The 20,819-nt window shown below is 39.2% G+C and overlaps 1 long non-coding RNA gene across 3 annotated transcripts in view; it reads right to left on the bottom strand.

Moving 5' to 3' along the window:
- LOC133535151 (uncharacterized) overlaps positions 1 to 20,764 on the bottom strand; it is a 100,606-nt gene extending 79,842 nt beyond the window's left edge. For 2 of the 3 annotated variants that reach the window (XR_009802161.1, XR_009802159.1), the window contains exons 1-3: positions 20,638 to 20,764; positions 19,752 to 19,875; positions 15,041 to 15,187 (exon numbers count right to left, since the gene is read on the bottom strand). This is a non-coding gene — a long non-coding RNA (uncharacterized LOC133535151). Of the gene's footprint in view, positions 1 to 11,881; positions 13,192 to 15,040; positions 15,188 to 19,751; positions 19,876 to 20,637 lie in introns of those variants that run through there. The other variant, XR_009802160.1, reaches the window with a different exon arrangement.
- Between the last annotated feature and the right edge of the window lie 55 nt (positions 20,765 to 20,819).

A 20,819-nucleotide genomic window follows, 5' to 3' on the forward strand; every position in this document is an offset into this window, starting at 1 on the left:
TTTTTCCATTGCATTGCAAATAGACGCTGCTTTAAAAAGTACTCGAGTTTAGCTGGTTGACTTTGGCTAAAATGAAAGTTAGTTATTTTTCAAACACCTTTGTCTCACTTGTTAGCTTGCTAACAAGGCACAAGCTAAAACTAATACAGAGGCGTCCCTGTAGACATCAGACATAATGCCTCAGCTTCAAACCTCTATTCAAAAGTACTGAAAAATGGATCTGTAAAATAATCCTCTTTTTACATGCTGCACTTTTCCAACTAAACGCCATACAGCACAATAACAGAACATTAAGGAGCAGAATGAAGTACAAAAACATTAGCAACATTTGCATAGCTAGGAATGCTACACTGCTAAAATTACACTCACATTATAACAGCGGCAATTTGTTAGGTTAGCATATTCGTTGTTGAAAAGTTCATCTTCATTAGCAAGGACTGATTCTGTGGTGGTATCATGTCTATGACGAAGGTTTATACTTCAAACACCTTCCAAACTTAGCTTTCAGAACCTGAGAATGGAGCTAACAAAAGAAAAAAGACACATATTACTGTTAAAACATAAATAAAAAGCCAATTTTATCCTGAAACATAACGGTTTTAGTGCCAACAATGTGTGTCTGTTGTGTCCCTTACTGTATAAGTCCATTGTCATGGATACAAAAACATTACCTTTCACTGTACCATCCCAGTGTAAAGGCATTATACCCCTGTACCCATATAATAAATAGACATACAAAATTGAGTGTATGGTATGATTGGCCAATTTCCTTTCTGTTGTATGATCATATGACAAGTTCAGTCATGTCAAGCAGGGTTTACACTTCAAATTACGAAATAAGCCTTTGGCGCTTATCAAATCTGTTAGTCAGATGAGACGGATCAACAGACAAAAGTTGCTTTATGCGTCTTAGTCCTCACGTCTGGCCTGTTGGCCGAGCATGTGACACATAAAAGAGTGACCCATGTTTGCATCAGACTGTGTATGCGTGTCAGTTTGAGATGGGGTTTTTAACATGTTTAATATTTGACCAAATCAGCGGCGGTCACTTGGCCATGCACACAGCATTTAGCACTGACAGCTTAGTTTAAAATCAAGCGTAGTCCAGGTGCTGCAGACCTGACCATCTGGTGCCTGCCAGTCCACCTGCACTGGCAATGTTGACACAGGGGAGTAGGACACACCTCCCTACCAGCCAGCTAAGCTGTGCTGTAGTGGAAGATTGACTTGCTTGCTTTTAGTGTAAAATCTGACAGTGTTCATAAAAATGTAGCAATATTTTGGCAGAATTCGAGTCCAGTCCATCCATCCATTTTCTATCGCTTGTCCCTTGCGTTGGGTAAATGTTTTTGGGGTTCCATCCCGAGGAACGTAGCGGTGACCATGGCCATAGTCATGCTCCATAAACCAGGAAGTAACCTTGTAACATACGGACAAAACAGCCTAAATAATACTCAGAAGTTGATGTGGTGCCACACAATGGTGGAATCATTTTAGAAGAACCTTCGTCACCATCTCATGAACATCTGTTTTTAATATCTGGACTGAGGCTACACAAACAGCTGTAAGACTGCTTTAAATGGGGTTAATAGTTAGGTTAAAGGCCTACTGAAATGAGATTTTCTTATTTAAACGGGGATAGCAGGTCCATTCTATGTGTCATACTAGATCAGGGGTGTCAAACTCCGGCCCGCGGGCCAAATTTGGCCCGCCATGCAATTTATTTTGGCCCTTGAGACGGTATTAAATTAACATTAAATCTGGCCCGCTGGTATTATACAGCAACGGTGCATTCATCGCTAATTCTAATACTTGCCAATCCTCACGATTTTCCCCTGAGACTCCCCAATTTTGCATGTCAGTATAAAGTTACATAAGCCTTGCTTGTTCAATATTCAATGCAAAACTTGTTTGGGTCCCTAATAAAAGGTTAAGTTGTTCAACTTTGGCCCGCGGCTTTGTTCAGTTTAGAATTTTGGCCCACTCTGTATTTGAGTTTGACACCCCTGTACTAGATCATTTCGCGATATTGCCATATTTTTGCTGAAAGGATTTAGTAAAGAACATTGACGATAAAGTTTGCAACTTTTGGTCGCTAATAAAAAAGCCTTGCCTGTACCGGAAGTAGCAGACGATGTGCGTGTCACGGATTGTAGGGCTCCTCACATCCTCACATTGTTATCATAGCCACCAGCAGCTAGAGCGATTCGGACCGAGAAAGCGACGATTCCTCCATTAATTTGAGCGAGGATGAAAGATTCGTGGATGAGGATAATGAGAGTGAAAGACTAGAAAAAAAAAGGAAAAAAAGGCGAGGGCAGTGAGAGCGATTCAGATGTTATTAGACACATTTACTATGATAATTCTGGAAAATCCCTTATCTGCCTGTTGTGTTACTAGTGTTTTAGTGAGATTATATAGTACCTGAAAGTCGGAAGGGTGTGGCCACTGGGTGAGGTGACCGCCAATGTCCCCTGAGGGAAGCCACGCAGCTGCGGCAGGACGCAAGCTGCGCTGATGTCTCTGGTAAGAGCCGACTATTAACACAATTTTCTCACCGAAACCTGCCGGTTGACATGTGGTAGAGAACCATGTTTGCTTGTCCGCTTTGTTCCATAGTAATGCTTCACCTTCGGGAATTTTAAACAAGCTGTGTTTGTGATGCTAAAGCCAGCTGCAGTGCCCCGCTTCCCACCTCCATCTTTCGACTTGGAGTTCTCCATTATTAATTGAACAAATTGCAAAAGATTCAGCAACACATATGTCCAGAATACTGTGTAATTATGGGATTAAAGCAGACTACTTATAGCTTGGATCGGGCTGGAAAAAAATGTCCGCTACAACCCGAGACGTCATCATACGCGTCATCATACCGCGACGTTTTCAACAGGATACCTGTTAAAATTGCAATTTAGTGAACTAAACCGGCCGTATTGGCATGTGTTGCAATGTTAATATTTCATCATTGATATATAAACTATCAGACTGCGTGGTTGGTAGTAGTGGGTTTCAGTAGGCCTTTAATGTATAACAATTACAATACACATTATATTCCCCTGTCTTTTTTTGAGTGGGTGTCATACATGTACAAACAACGTGTGGAGCATCATGAGGATTTGCATATGTCACTTTTTGTATTTACATTGAGCCGTCTCTGGCGTACATCAAGACAAGGACAGGCTAACAAATGGTCCTTGGACAGACCCAGTGTGAGAACAAAGCATAAAGCATCTTGTGGCCTGCCAAAACCAGTAGCATGCTCTTCTTTGCTGACAAATATGTGTAGGGGTTGGCATTCCCAACAGTTAAGATGCAAATGGTTTATCATTAATAGAGAGGAGGCAGGAAGTTGGACTGGGAAGAAGGAGGGAGGAAGCAGGAGACTGAGACATCTTTGAGAGCACACAATGTCTGTATCCTCTGTGCATCTTCCAGGAGGAGAAGGACTCTATTGTACTGAGGGTCTTGTGTATGGCGAGGCAAGGGGGGGGACATCATGCTGAGAATCTCCACAGGAAGTGGGTTTATCAAGGTCGCCTCTTTGACCTCAGCTTCCTGCCTGACAGAATGAGAGACTGTGCGAGCTCATGGGCTTTTGCTCTCTTACTGTTTACTTTCTTCCAAGTCGCTCTCACGTCCCCAAATGTCTGCTTTGTCGCTCACATGTGCATCACACAAACCCTCCTCTCTTCTGTTGCATCATCTCATCCACACCAGATGTTTTGTTTCCCCTCCTACTCGCGTTGCAAGATTTAATCAAGTCTCCAGCTATCCACCACAATCGCAGAAACTACACAACTCTATTTCTATGCCACATTTCAGCATCCCCCATTGTCCCAGAGTGCAGAACAGTAAGACTCTCATTGGCTGAATCTTACGTCATTCTCTAAGAACCAAATAGCAGCCTGTTAAACAGGCTTCTTTCAAGAGAAACTACCTTTTAAAGATGTCATATTATGAGTTTTCTTGTGGTCTATATTAAAAAGTAATGGTGGTTCTTTGGTCAAAATATTGCATGGATTCTGTTTTACAGACCATTTTAAAGATGTTTTCTGGCCTTCTGTTCAGGATGCCCCATTTTGTGGATGGTCTTATTTACATGCCTCCACTTTGACTGTGTCTTCTCCCTATCATTGTTGTTTTTAGCACCTCCATATGGAATCTACTGACAGACCTACATTAGAACTTTACGCTACTTTGTATTAGAAACGGCAACAGCGGAGGATGCATGTGCATGTACGTGCCAGTCTGCCCCACAACAACAGGACAAAGGAAGAAGAAAGAGCCTATTGACTACAACATTGGACTACAATGGCACACTTGTGCAAATCTATTGGAGTAAATCTCTACCATACATGTATAATCCGCTGACATCAAACTTGTTAGTAACATCACAAATTGGGCAAACTCCAAACAACTCGTTTGGAGAAAGCATAAAGATTGAAAAATCTTCATGGTTTAATTTCATATTTTTATGCAATAGGAAAGAAAAGTTGGTTTGAAATAATAGGTCTCCTTTAAGTCACACTGGCAGTTTTCCCCCAACTTAAATGACAATCATACTTTTGTGCGAGTTTGTGGGTTTAGCATAGTTGACAATATTACGATTTGATGCAGATTCTGATAGTATGACAATATAGAGACAGGATACAATGATTAGACACAGTCTGTTCATTCTACAATTTTGGGGAACTATACCATACAACTACACAAGCTCAGAGTCAAATGAGCATACAGCAAGAGGGAACATTTGTATTTATAATGACTTACAGCGCACAACTTGTATGCGAGGAAAAGAGGAGGTGGCTGACTTACGACTAACTACAAATGTAACTGGAAATCTTGATACAATTCCCTGGAAATAAAGTTGAGAATCCTCAACTCCAAAGTAAAATCCTCAAACACCAATTGTAGGCTCAAATACATTTGAGCTATTTCTTGGCTGAATGTATTAGCTAACGACTATCTGGGGCAGTGCACAGAACAGGAAAGGGTCGAAATCACTTTCATGGAGTAAAATGGCGGTGGATCAGCACATTAAAGAAATCGGAGTCAAATATCATGTGAAAGGTCCTGGAGTGGAACCCAAAATACAATATCCTTCAGATATTTGTGTGACCTCGAGAGCTGTAACTTTAACATGTGATCTATACTAGGGGTTCTTAACCTTTTTGGGCCTAATTCTTCCACTACAGAGGAGTTCGTGGCCCAATAAAATAATACCGAATTAGTAATCTGACACCTAATTTTAATCATATTCAATAATTACATCTAACATATTTACAGTTTAAACAGGATAAAATCTTTTCAAATGAAATTAAAGCATGTGTTAATCACAAAGACAATTATCAAGGCTTAGGTCAAGCTAATTAAAGAGTGAATGATAATCAAATACACTGCAAAAGAAGAGACTCTGATGAATCTGAAAATGATGAAAAATAAGAGTACATACAATTACGCAGTGCTAAAACAAATTCTAACAAAAAGAATAATAACATTTACTAATATGTTTAATTGTCAATCAAATTTAAGTGCAAAAGATAATAAAGCTTCCCCACTTTAAAGGCCTACTGAAACCCACTACTACCCACCACGCAGTCTGATAGTTTATATATCAATGATGAAATATTAACATTGCAACACATGCCAATACGGCCTTTTTAGTTTACTAAATTAGAATTTTACATTTCCCGTGAGTTTTGTCTTGAAAACGTCGTGTAATGATGACGTGTACGCAAGAGGTCATGCGTTTTAAGGAAGTATGAGCGCAGTGCACACACACAGCTAAATGTCGTCTGCTTTAACGGCATAATTATACAGTATTTTGGAGATCTGTGTTGCTGAATCTTTTGCAATTTGTTCAATTAATATTGGAGAAGTCACAGTAGAAAGATGGAGTTGGTAACCTTTAGCCTTTAGCCACACAAACACACGGTGATTCCTTGTTTAAAATTCCCGGAGGTGAAAATTTATTATGGATCAGAGCGCGGTCAAGCAAACATGGATCCCGACCACATGTCAACCAGCAGGTTTCGGTGAGAAAATTGCGGTTAAGAAGTCGCTTCTTACCGGAGAAAAGTAGAGCTTGGGCCCTCCATGAAGCTGCCGTCGACTTCCCTGAGACATTGGCGTCAAGACACCCGTCGAGACACCCTTCCGACTATCAAGTAATATTAAACTCACTAAAACACTAGGAACACAATAAAAAAGATAAGGGATTTCCCAGAATTATCCTAGTAAATGTGTTTAAAAATATCGGAATCTTTCCCAATGCATTTGCGATTTTTTTTTTTAACTCTTTTTTTTTTCTAGTCCGTCGCTGTCAATATCCTCAAACACAAATCTTTCATCCTCGCTCAAATTAATGGGAAAATTGTTGCTTTTTCTGTCCGAATAGCACTTTTTGTTGGAGGCTCCCATTAAAAACAATGTGAATATGTGAGGAGCCCCCACACTTGCGACGTCATCGTCTGCGACTTCCGGTAAAGGCAGGGCTTTTCTCTTAACACCGACAGTTGCGAACTTTATCGTGGATGTTCTCTACTAAATCCTTTCAGCAAAAATATGGCAATATCGCGAAATGATCAAGTATGACACATAGAATGGACCTGCTATCCCCGTTTAAATAAGAAAGTCTCATTTAAGTAGGCCTTTAAGTCTTATTTTTTGCGCTTAAGAACCTTCTACGACTTAAATCCAAACTTCTGTTTGTTTGAGATTGTCATTACTGCCAAAAGTGGTGGGAAAGTGTATTACAACTGAGGACCGCTGCAGCCCATATGCACCATAGTTGAGAAACTAGGGGGCGCTTGCTGCCCATCAACGGCCCGGCTCTATAATTAAGAAACACTGACCTATGCTATATAAAGTTGCATACATATTCATGTTAAAAGTTGTATCTCTTTCTGGGCATGATATTATGCTTTGATCATCATCAGTTGTTTGTGAGAAGGATAACGCAAACAATTCTACAAAAATCAGAATCCATTACATTTTGTTGCAGATCATAAAAATGCTGATTAAGGACTTTATTTGGCCTGTTTAGGTCACTGCTGTGAATCCTTGCTTGCCCCTGAAACAAAATGGCATCAGTCATCACTGTTTAAACTCTTGCCATATCTCAGTTCAGGAGCTCTACCTACTTGGAGGATGCAGCCTATGTGGTCTCAGACTCTCCTACATAAATTCTGTAAATGTAATAAATGGGATGGTCTAGCGCCTACTTTCTAGCTGAGTCCGTTACATGCTGTTTATGCTACATGGGTACACACATTGCTTTTACTGTATGTACCTGCAAAGTCCGTGAACAACTAAGAAAACTGCTGTAGAAGACGCCTTGTTGTGCATCGTTATGACATGATTGGCATTCAAATGCAACCTCCCAAAGATGCAGCCTCAGGAGTGGGGCATCATTTCTGTTAAGATTTTATGAAGATTGAACATAGTGCATCCAAAAGTACTTACAGTTTTTTTTCCAAATTATTTCATGTTACAACCTTATTACGAAATCAAAATTGATTATGTTTTTCTTTCAAAATTTGACATTATCTGGTCTGATAAGGCAAATATTGAAGTAGTTGCCGTGAATAACAGGCAATGTGTTCTGAGGACACCAGGCAGTACTCATCACCAGGCCGATTTAAAAGAAAAAAAATAAGGTCACTAGTAACAATTGATTTATTCCATTTTCCAAAAGCAGTAAAAAAAATGGATGGATGGATGGATGGAATAAGGCTATGGAAAAAGTGAAGCGCTACTTATTTTCTGTTAGAGTATGAACACAAGCCCCTAAGGTAGAAAGGACGAATATACCACAATCTGCCATTACTGTTTGGCCTTGGTGAAGGTCTGCTCTGGTTTATGTCTTGCACATGAGCCAGGCAAGCTCTCGCTCCCACACCGCTGTAGTCTATGCTGCGTCCTGTGTGTGCAGTATTTTCACTAGAAAGATGTTACACGGCCCTGCAGCGCAACGAAGGTCAGCGTCATGAGAGGCTGCTGGCCAAGAGTGATGGAGCGGACAGACGAGCGACGTTTTTTATGAGGACACTGGTGATGGGTGTGTAAAGAGGTGTAGCTTTATGGATGTGTTGATTGGGGTAAAAGTAAACTACGTGACAATGTTTATGTGCATGAGACGTGGAATATTTGTATTTGCAAAAGAGAGTGTGTGTTTGACTTAGCCTGGCTGCTAGAGTGTGTGTGTGTGCGACTGTAAACACACGCACAGGGCCGTGTGGTTGTGGACGGACGCAAAACCAAAGAGGCTTGCATCCTCCTACAGCAAAAGCATGAAGGAATGTACTTTGTCTCCACATGTGGCTTTGGCGCCCTAAAGGGGAACTTAACTTTTTTATTTTTTTATTTTGCGTATTGTTCACAATCATTATGAAAGACAATAAAACAGATGTATTTTTATGCATTCTAACTCGTAAATAAAAGTCTGCTTACAATTGAGCCAATGGAAGGTCCTCTATTCCACCCATTAAACCCAACAAAAAAAACATTCAAAAAGCGCCAACAATACTCTATTAACATTATGCAACTTGAATTGAGATTGCTATTGTAAGTGCTAATGCAGACAAACTATTTATAGTGACGTCGTGATCACTAGTTTATGCTGCTACGTTGACATCAGAATGGTGAGCTGCTTTCTTGCGTCGAAATTGTGGAAGTTTATTCTAGGTAATAAAAAATATCGCTCACCTTGACAGTAGAAGAATGACGACATTTTCTGACAAGTTGGTAAACTTTGAGAGCCAATTTAGACCAGGAAATGACGAGAAAGATGAAGAACGACTCATAATCCTTGTGTCTAAATGGGAATATAACAAGATTATATCAGTGGGCATCATAGTGACAGCAGACATTGTACAGTATGTGATCTTTTATTATGTCTGCTGGCTCTCGCAAAGTCTGCAGTGAGTAATCAGTGATGTTATTGAAGAAAAAAACAAGCGTCTTCATCCGTTTTTAAATCAATGTGCCGCGTATGCTTAAAGTGAGTAAAATACATAAACGTTAAATGTTATTATAAATGTGCCTGTGACTACATTACATATATATATAAAACCTTAATGGAGGTATTTGGATGTTTTAAGGGCTTATAGGCAGAATAGCGCGACTCCAAACTGCTTCATTGTAAACTGACTTTTTATTGCATTTATTTACTAATTATAATGCATAAAACAAAGAAAAACATTGTGTACTTGTGTTACATAAGGATTGTGAATGATAGGCAACATTCCGCAAAAATGTGCAGTTCTCCTTTTTATTGCATTTATTTACTAATTAGAATGCATAAAACAAAGAAAAAACATTGTGTACTTGTGTTACATAAGGATTGTGAATGATAGGCAAAATTCCGCAAAAATGTGCAGTTCTCCTTTAAGTTCTCTTTCTGGTATTTGCTGCAAACGTTGGGATGCTCTGCAATTCTTTTCTTTTTTGTTGAACTGCAACAAAGATGGAGTCGTATAATGATAAGGCATGCAGCTTGAAAATCATTTGTATGCAAAGACGCACACATATTATGAGTCTTATTGGCTCCAAAAGTTGCAGAGCCTCAAAGCTTTCCTTTGTTAGCCAACACGTGGATGTAGGGCTGAGCGATATGGCGTTTTAATAACATCTCGAAATTTTTAGGCCATGTCACGATACACGATATATGTATCTCGATATTTTGCCTTAGCCTTAAATTAACACTTGATGCGTATCATCACACCAGTATGATGATTCTATGTGTCTACATTAAAACATTCTTGTACATACTGCATTACTATATGCTCATTTGAAATTAACATGCAGAGAGGGAAATCACAACTAAGTCAATTTAGCAAAACTGTATTTATTAAACAGCTATTAAGCAGTAGCACAAACATTCATGTAATTTAAAAACAGAAAATGCAAGATTGTCAAAGACATTTTAAAACAAGCTATGAGTGCACTTTTGTGCATGATGTCACACAAGATATTTCAATAACCGTAAAATAAATATTAGCTGCATAATAGGAAATCAAACAGTGTATGTCCTTCACTATCTGGTAGGTTACTGTGGACGTTATCTCCTTCTGTTGTTTACTATTTTTTATTGATGTGGAAATGGAAGACGTCCGGTCTAATAGGGTCAGTGCTGGTTGCTTGGGTATTTTGTTGGTGTGGCACCGGCCGAGATGTTGACATGCAGAGTTTCAAGCACCCTTCACTCTTTAGCGGGTGACTTTTCAAATGATGCTACAAATTAGTGGTGCTGCTACAATTTGTAGCAACACTTTGCCGCATACTTTACATATTACTGTTGTCTGTTCAACATATTCCCGCTTGAAGCCAAACCACCGCCAGACGATGGACCCCGTGCTGTTTTTCTTGGGAATTAATTCTTCCTCAATTTGTTACCAGATTTGCATCTTTCTGTCTCATATTACCACTCGCACGGCTCCGCTTGTACCACCTGCTACAGCTAACTTTACCATGCCGCTACCTCCTTGCTCGGCCAGGGCGTATGACGTTGCACGCACGACAGTATGTGACGTATGTAAGAAGGAGCGTTTTTTTTATGTCTCTGTGAGAAGGAGAGGCAAGAGTGAGAAACGCCAGTAGTGTAATGCACGCAGCTAAAAGCAGCTGCATGAGAACGTATACTCAAATACTCACGATAGTCATTTTCTATATCGCACGGAGACAAACCCGCGATATATAAAGTATATTCGATATCGCTCAGCCCTATGTGGATGCATTATGCAGACAGAATAAACAGCTGACACATTCCACAGTTAAGATCTGCAAATATTGTATCTTTGAGAAATGAATCAAAACCTACTTTTGTTTGATGGATGTAGCTAATATAATGTAACGTAACAGTGTGCTCACGCACTACAAACATACTGTACACATACTGTATCTTGCATCCAATTAGATTCTAATGCTTACATTACAAGACCGAGCGGTTTGTTTGTTAAGCCACATGTTTTAGTAAATAGAGGAAGTGTGTTCTGACCTGTGAGGCCCTGTTTGGCCATGAGAACTACAGCAAAAAAAAAGTCCTGGGGTGTTTCCAGTGGGTCATCTCATCTCTACTGTTATCCTTCCCATGACACCAGGGCCGTGGCTGGTTAAATTGGGGCCCTAAGCAGAATTTTATTTGTAGACACATTACCGCCCCCCGTGTTACAAAAATATTTCCACACGGGCGCTTTACGGTGGGCGGTGTTGGGGGGCGGGTTCTTCCTGGTAGCGGGGGTGTATATTGTAGCGTCCCGGAAGATTTAGGGCTGCGAGGGGTTCTGGGTATTTGTTCGGTTGTGTTTATGTTGTTACGGAGCAGATGTTCTCCCGAAACATGTTTGTCATTCTTGTTTGTTGTGGGTTCACAGTGTGGCGCATGTTCGTAACAGTGTTAAAGTTGTTTATCCGGCCACCCTCAGTGTGACCTGTATGGCTGTTGACCAAGTATGCTTGCATTCACTTGTGTGTGTGTGTGTTAAGGGCGTATATATTATGAGGCTACAACAGCACGCTGTTTGTATGGAGGGAAAGCGGAAGTGACGACAGTTTGTAGAGGACACTAACGGCAGTGCCTTTAAGGCACTCCCCCAATATTGTTGTCCGGGCGCAAATAGGGAGAATTTCGGGAGTATGGTTGCCCTGGGAGATTTTCGGGAGGGGCACTGAAATTCGGGAGTTTCTTGGGAAAATCGGGAGGGTTGGCAAGTATACTTAGAAGGTAATAAACTGTTGTTTAGATACTTCACATTAGTTTTGGGCGGAACTACACATTTTGATTGTCCATCCATTAATAAGTAGTTACAGGGGAAGATTTGGTCGTTCCAGATTATTGAACGATTCAACATTTAATCACAATTATAATCAGACAAAACAGAGAATGACAGTGCGACCATATTAAATATTTAAATCATTACTAGCTCGAATGTAAATTCCCACAGATTTCCCGTGTCCAGGGACATAGTTCCTGAGTTTGTAAGCAATAACAAAAAACTAAATATCTTCATTAGTAAAAAATATCAATCTATCTACTGTATTATCAACCAAATAAGATTGTACATGGCATCATTACTGTTAATATTTGTATCAATTCATCCACTTATGTTGACATTCAAGAGCTCTAGCTTTGCGGTTAGTAAAACTTCCTACGGTGTGTAGTGGCATGTTTTGCTATCTCTCGTCCTACAGTGATAATAATACATCTAAGAAACTAATCTAATTTGTTGCCACTTTAAAGCCACATTTTAGCATCTTTGGTGATATCTATTAGAATCAACAACATATATTTGTAAACCTTCTTGACACAACTAGGTATTAAAACCCTGTACAGTACCGCTGCTAATGTCCAGATAAATTTACCATTATTTTCTTATTAGTTACAGAGCAGGAAGGGGCTAGGAATATGTTTCTGATAAAATTTCGTATGAAGCGCCCTGACGTTCATGAATTGACATTTTACATGCACTTATTGGCACAAATCGCAGGGCCGTATGCGTAGCATGTGATCTGCGTAGAGGAAGGGGTGACCCTGCATGACATTTCACTAGCGGGAAGCAGCTTAAAATACTATACATTTAAGATGAAAGATTAGGGTAGGCTGTATTGGAAGTGTGTTATCCACAATCTAGCCTTGATGCTGGAAACGAGACAAGTGCTTTTAGTAAGCCCTACTGGAACATGTCATTTAGTGTCTGTATCTTTAATGCAAATGAGTTGCGTTTGTTTGTTTCTACGACACAAGGTGCGTCCCCAAGAAGTACAACTGTGTTCTTAATCCACTTTAAACAAACACTAACACTGCATTGGTCCATAGGTGCCACATATCACAACAATGTAACATTGAGAACTGAGACAAGACACAAATTGTAGCAACACTAGCATAGCTATGTGAGCTAGATTGGACAGGGCGCTACAAAAATATGAATATTTATTACAAAAGCTCGGAATCAATATCAATAAAAAAATGCGTTCAATAAAACTTTCTATTATTTTTTTTCCGGCTATGTCGGAATAAAGCGGAAGTTACACAGCAAGGTAGGTTGCATGAAAAAAGGCACTTGCTCTCTGGTAACCGATCACTGATTACTGGGAGTGTCTGTCTATCTGTGTTGGCCCTGCGATGAGGTGGCGACTTGTCCAGTGTGTACCCCACTTTCCGCCTGAGTGCAGCTGGGATAGGCTCCAGCACCCCTGCAGCCCAGAGAGAGAGAAGCAGTCGAAGATGGATGGGATGAATGGACACGCTAACAGTAAATCAGGTAATGGACACGCTAACAGTCAATCAGGTAACAGTATCAACAATGAATTTTGTTTGCTCCAATCTTGTTGTCTCACGGTTGATTCTTTACATGGAGTGAGAAAAGAAAAAAAAATTCGGGATAAAACAGAAAAAAGTCACCTCGACAGTATGGCTGTTTTTTTGTTTTTTGTTTTATTTAAAACTGATCATAGTCAGACCAATCTGGTCTGTAAATTATGCAGGGCGCTCGTCCCCACCAAGACCGGTAATACCACAACACCTGAGCCTGCGCTCACCCTTTAGAGCAGTGGTTCTCAAATGGGGGTACACGTACTCCTGGGGGTACTTGAAGGTAAGCCAAAGGGGTACGTGAGATTTTTTTTGAATATTCTAAAAATAGCAACAGTTCAAAAATCCTTTATAGATATATTTATTGAATAATACTTCAACAAAATATGAATCATAAACAGTGAAAAGAAATGCAACAATGCAATATTCAGTGTTGACAACTGGATTTTTTTGTGGACATGTTCCATAAATATTGATGGTCAAAATTTCTTTTTTTGTGAAGAAATGTTTAGAATTAAGTTCATGAATCCAGATGGATCTCTATTACAATCCCCAAAGAGGGCACTTTAAGTTGATGATTACTTCTATGTGTAGAAATCTTTATTTATATTTGAATCACTTGTTTATTTTTCAACAAGTTTTTAGTTATTTGTATATCTTTTTTCCAAATAGTTTAAGAAAGACCACTACAAATGAGCAATATTTTGCACTGTTATACAATTTAATAAATCAGAAACTGATGACATAGTGCTGTATTTTACTTCTTTGTCTCTTTTTTTCCAACCAAAAATGCTTTGCTATGATTAGGGGGTACTTGAATTAAAAAAAAATTTCACAGGGGGAACATCACTGAAAAAAAGTGGTGAGAACCACTGCTTTAGAGCACTAAATATGCAGAAAATAGTTCTCTGCTTTTTCCATGTTTACCTTTTGCACTATTTTGTTCCACTTAAGCATATTTTACATAGTCCATATTTTTCACCTGGCTTCACGGTGGAAGAGGGGTTAGTGCGTCTGCCTCACAATCCGAAGGTCATTAGTAGTCCCGGGTTCAATCCCGGGCTCGGGATCTTTTTGTGTGGAGTTTGCATGTTCTCCCCGTGACTGCGTGGGTTCCCACCGGGTGCTCCGGCTTCCTCCCACTTCCAAAGACATGCACCTGGGGATAGGTTAATTGGCAACACTAAAATGGTCCCTAGTGTGTGAATGTGAGTGTGAATGTTGTCTGTCTATCTGTGTTGGCCCTGCGATGAGGTAGCGACTTGTCCAGGGTGTATCCCGCCTTCCGCCTGATTGTAGCTGAGATAGGCAGCAGCGCCCCCCGTGATCCCAAAGGGAATAATTGGCAGAAAATGGAAGGATGGATATTTTTCACCTTCATTTTAAGAAGTTATTGTCAAGTGTTCTTGATTTTAGAATTTTGGTTACATTGATTGAGTGTTTTCCATGCTTGTGTTGACATTACATTTCCTTTCCGTCTTCATGGTTGAGGGGATTATAATTAGAGGAAAGTTAAATTAAGAATAAAATTCTTTAAATTCAGCATGTTTTCTCCTGGTCCTTTTTTTCCACATTGGTCATAGAAAATATGAATAATTATCCATACAAAACACTTATTTTGTGATACAGTTGACAGCCATTTCGCCCAACTCTAGCTAACATTGCATTCACATTGTAACAATATCATCATACTAGGTTAGAATTTACACTGACAAAAATGATCAAACTTACAGCTCCCATGTTTGTAGCAGACAGTTGGCGGAGCTCCAGGCAGCATTTCAAGATGTGTAGAGAAGCTTGCCTTTTCACAAAGTTGTCCTTAAGCAGGCTCATATAGCTTTCTGAAGACCAGGAGCGGTCAAGTCCCTGAGGAAAACCCTATGGACACAAGTTAACATGAAAAGTCGTTTTTGGAGGGACCTTTTAATAGTTATCAAACAGTTATGTCTATTGACTGTACTGGACAATAGCAGACAATGTTGCTAATAATGATGTGTTTTAGTAAAAAATTTGATGAAACAATTACTCATCTTCAGTTCACTTGCTGTCTCAACTTCTACTAGTTTCTAGGCTAAGTGGTAGTCAAACATTATCCCATCAACTATAAGTTGAAATGAAAGACAGTTAAAGATGTATGGAGGTGAATTTTTGTTTTTTAAATGCAGTTGAGATAACCCCAAAGGGAACAAGCGGTATAAAATGGATATATGGATTATGAAATCTTTTTTTGATCACTAAATTTATTTTTTTTTTAATTCAAATGATGCTTACAATGAATGAAAAATTCTGAGCACAATTTGTGTCTAAAAATTCAGTTTGTGAAAATACAATGTTTTTTAAAATTCAGTGAGTAAAAATTTTGTGTAAAAATCTAATTAAATGTGTCGATATTTGTTGCTTCAAAACTGAAGACGTTAAGGAGTCACGTGTCCCGCGTTACATGACTGCAAACTTGACACCTCATTGGCTGCTTCTGAGACAGGGTGGATTTATTGGAAGTGGGTCTTGAGTTTTAAGGCAACAAATATTTCTGCACTGAATTTTTTTACAGTAAATTTGAAAACACAACATTTTAACAAACTTAATTTCTTCATTTCTCAACGCATACATTTTTATTAGATGAAATTGTCAGCCTAATTTTTTGTACAAAATAAATTTTAAAAATTGCAAAATTCAAACATAAAATATTCAGTAACATAAATTCAATGTCACATTTTTTTTAATTTCATATCAATACTCAAATCAAAATAACGATACCTTTGATACTGTAGTTAGGGGGTGTCCAAACTTTTTCCCCAAGGGCTGCATACTGAAAAGTCAAAGTATTGATATGTTTTTACTTTAAAAAATGCTAAAAGCTGATATTGTGTCATCTATGTATTTTACATGACTAAGTCATTTTTAGCTTTTTCTCATTAAATACCTCTTTCTTGCTCTTTTTCTTACATTTTTTTCTTCATGTAAGAACAGAATAAAAATAATACGATTGTTTAAATGCATAACTTAGTGTGTCAAAAATTCTGCTTTTCCAAAAATAATGTTTGGGTACACATTTTACAGTGTACTGTATCATGGTTGTTGTAATTTTTCTAATTAATTCACGAGTTAGTATGGTTTTATTTTATTAATTATCTCACTAAACTTTGTTTATTTTAGGTATATTTTATTTTTATGGTATGATATGAAGGGGGCATTTTATTATATGGCCCCATATATATTTTTAAATGCTAAAAACAAAGCTTTGTGTTATAGGTGACTAAGTTATTATTATTACTTTTTTAAAAATTCAGCTTTTTTATTTTTTTGCTGTTTATTTCTTATTGTTTATCAGATTGTTATGTTATTTGAAAATACACAGCTTTTCAAATTTATCCAACACCTGCAAAGAGGTGGCGAATCGTCCAGGGTGTACCCCGCCTTTCACCCGAGTGCAGTGAGATAGGTTCCAGCACGCCCCGTGACCCCGAGTGGGACAAGCGGTAGGAAATGGATGGATGGATGGACGTTAGCTATATTTGCACAAAGCATCGGTATCGTCGATACCAGCCTGAATCTGTGGTATTGCACGTTATTAAAAGACACAAATTAGTCTCTAAAAGGATGCCAAACAACTTTAGTCTTTCGAATCTGAAGCTTTGAATCCCTCTAGCACATTGAAAAGAGCCTTAAGCTGCTTGTGAGATAACAAGTCTCATGATTCTACTGCAGCATGACGTCTAAACTCTGTGTTCAATTCTCGCCTCTGGCTGTATTAGAAAGTTGGCCACATGACTTTGTCTTACGCCACATTCTCATCGATGCTCTTGTGTATCGTGCAGGGTCAACCTCACAGCCTCATTTCAACTGGGATGCTTTGTACTTCATGACATTTGCCTCGTTGCTTGTGTTTAGAGGGGGGAAACGTCAGTGACATAATCCTCAGAATTACTTTTTTCTTTTGCAGTCAGGGTGCAGCAGATGACTTAGCAGAAAAACAGATGAAAGGGTTTTCCAAACGTCCCAAATGCTCAAAGGCACGATTAGAAGCAGCAAGTAAAATCCCTGATGAACAAACACCTTCCAATCCTTTTGATTTACAAGAGATTTGTTGTGTGCTGCATTTGACGGACTATAAACCCTGAACTGTGTGTTTACGCTCTTGTGCAGCCACAACATTAGGTACACCTACACAACCTCATGAGCCGAGAGAATAAGCAATATGCTACAATACAATAGCACCAAACTTTTTGTCGTATCTTTTTTGTAGTTTTATTTTCGTGGCTTGTGCAGCCCTTTGAGACACTTGTGATTTAGGGCTATACATAAGTAAACATTGATTGATTGATTCCTTTAATATTAGCGTGACTGCTCCAAAGCACACATGTGATTTTCTAAACCAAGAATTCATCAATTTATTATTAATCTTCTTTTTCTTCTTCTTCTCCAGATTTTGGCGCACTCTACCTTCCACATATTTCACCCGATTCGACCCGTTCCAACTTCTAACTATTCAGCCTATTCAGGAATCGCGGGCTTTCCCTTGACAAAAATTTCAAAAATTCCCAGATTTCCAAGTTTTTACGGGACATTTTTCCCATTCAATATGAATTGGCCATTTTTTAACTTTCACCATTTCCACATTTTTCAACCTATCCCAACCATTCCACCTTCAACATATTCGACACTTCTGGAAATTCAAAAATAAGGCTCTTTTTCCAAGTTCCAAAAAATTCCAGCATTTACCAGAATTCCGTTTTTTCCAAAGCCCTATTTACACCATTTTTTCTGACGACTACTCCTTCCACCTTTCAACCAAAAGTTGCGAACTTTATCGTCGATGTTCTCTGCTAAATCCTTTCAGCAAAAATATGGCAACATGGCAAAATGATCAAGTATGACACATAGAATGGACCTGCTATCACCGTTTAAATAAGAAAATCTCATTTCAGTAGGCCTTTAAAGTTGTTTATATGGCCACCCTCAGTGTGACCTGTATGGCTGTTGATCAAGTATGTCTTGCAGTCGCTTTGGTTGGTTCGCAGAAGACTTGTACGATAAGTGTCTGGGCGGGCACACTCTTTGTAAGGTGGAAAAGCGGACAAGACGGCAGGATGTAGAGGACGCTAAAGACAGTGCCATCACGCCCTTAATATTGTTGTCCGGGTGAAAACCGGGGGAATGATTGCCCTGGGAGATTGTCCAGAGGGTCACTAATGTTTGGATGTTTACCGGAAAGACTGCGAGAGTTGCCAAGTAAGTTGTTAGGGCGGGAAAGCCATTCAAAGAAGGTGAATTCATTAAAAAGTGCACGCTAGATTTTTCTTGCGGCCCAGCCTCACCCAGTTTTAGCATCCAGTGGCCCCAGGTAAATTGAGTTTGAGGCCCCTGTTCTAGTTACTATGGTAATCTAAGTCACCAAGCAGTGTGGGTGGAGGAGCGTTTCCACAGAGTGTTTCCAGAGTGTCAGCTTGAAATGCAGGTGTCATGGACAGACGCGGAAGGAGATTTTCACAACAAAGTTCCAAAGCTTAGTGATATATCAGATGTATCCGATTGTAGGTGGGGTTTATTTGTACCCTTCGCGTTCATATTTCGCTGTTTTGTTGCATTTCGCTTGATTGTAAAATATGTCGACAAGAGTCGATGTGACGTTCATACGTTGTCAATATTCAGTGTTTTATCCTTCATAGTTAATATTATAAATCCCACATACTTTATTTTCATGCACATTCTGGGTGTCTCATTCAGTAAAATAAAATGTAAAATTCCATTCCTTTTTTTAAGGCGGTCCGTCATAACATTTTAGCATTCAATCAGACATTATTGTGAGGTTTTGTATTAGTTTTCCTAAAAATAGATATACCGGCCCCCCAGACACATTTTTTTCTCTAAATTTGTCCCGAGTCAAAATAATTGCCCAGGCCTGATTTAAAGGCCTACTGAAACCAACTACTACTGACCATGCAGTCTAATAGTTTAAATATCAATAATGAAATATTAACATTCCAACACATGCCAATATGGCCGGTTTAGTTTACTAAATTGCAATTTTAAATTTCCCGCGAAGTGTCCTGTTGAAAACGTCGCGGTATGATGACGCGGTATGATGACGTGTGTGATGACGCGAGCGTTCGACATCACCGGTTGTAGCGGACATTTTCTTCCAGCCCGATCCAAGCTATAAGTAGTCTGCTTTAATCGCATACTTACACAGTATTCTGGACATCTGTGTTGCTTAATCTTTTGCAATTTGTTCAATTAATAATGGAGAAGTCAAAGTAGAAAGATGGAGGTGGGAAGCTTTTAGCCTTTAGCAACACAAACACAGCCGGTGTTTTCTTGTTTAAAATTCCCAAAGGTGAAGTTTTACTATGGACCAGAGCGGTCAAGCAAACATGGATCCGGACCACATGTCAACCGGCAGGTTTCGGTGAGAAAATTGTGGTAATAAGTTGGCTCTTACCGTAGTTATGTGCGGAGCTTGCGTCCTCCTGCAGCTCCATGGCTTCCCTCAGAGACACTGGCGGTCACCACACCCGTGGCCACACCCCTCCGACTTTTGGGTACCGTATAATCTCTCTAAAACACTAGTAACACAATAAGCAGATAAGGGATTTTCCAGGATTATCCTGGTAAATGTGTCTAATAACATCTGAATCGCTCCCACTGCCCTCGTTTTCTTTTTTTTCTTCTAGTCTATCACTCTCACTATCCTTAGCCAAGAATCATTCATCCTCGCTCAAATTTGTGGGGAAATTGTCGCTTTCTCAGTCCGAATCGCTCTAGCTGCTGGTGTCCATGTTTGTAAACAGTGTGAGGATGTGAGGAGCTTTACAACCCGTGACATCACTACTTCCAGTACAGGCAAGGCTTTTTTTATTAGCGACCAAAAGTTTCAAACTTAATCGTCGATGTTCTCTACTAAATAATTTCAGCAAAAATATGGCAATATCGCCAAATGATCAAGTATGACACAGAATGGACCTGCTATCCCCGTTTAAATAAGAACATCTCATTTCAGTAGGCTTTTAAGGAAATACCATGTGTAAATGTAATGGGCTGATATAAGGCAAAACAGTACTTGTATATACATAATATACATTAAATATATATATACATATATATATTAAAAAATTGCAGCAGTACGTAGTTAAATATACACTAAAAGGCACCAGTAGCATAGCCTAGCCTAGCCTAGCCTAGCCTAGCCTAGCTCGATGGATAGATAAGCTAATGCTAGTGACAAAAACACATAAGCAAACATGTCATTAAATCTATTTCCATTCAAATATGCCATTAAACCTGTACCAGCAACCTAACCAGGGTAACAATTTAACAGCTTTACTTACTTTTGCCACTGAATCACGATGTCAAAGAGAAACTTCAACAGGTTGAGTAATTAGCACCGGGCGGACTGATACACATGTCGACTCAAAGGGAAATATCACAATCTCATCGATACCAGAGAGTTGTTATGTATATGTTTTTGGTTTTTTTGTGTGTTTTCACAAATATATATGCGACTACTTTG

Source organism: Nerophis ophidion, linkage group LG02 (genome assembly GCF_033978795.1).
Source record: "Nerophis ophidion isolate RoL-2023_Sa linkage group LG02, RoL_Noph_v1.0, whole genome shotgun sequence".
In the NCBI taxonomy this organism is placed as follows: domain Eukaryota; kingdom Metazoa; phylum Chordata; class Actinopteri; order Syngnathiformes; family Syngnathidae; genus Nerophis; species Nerophis ophidion.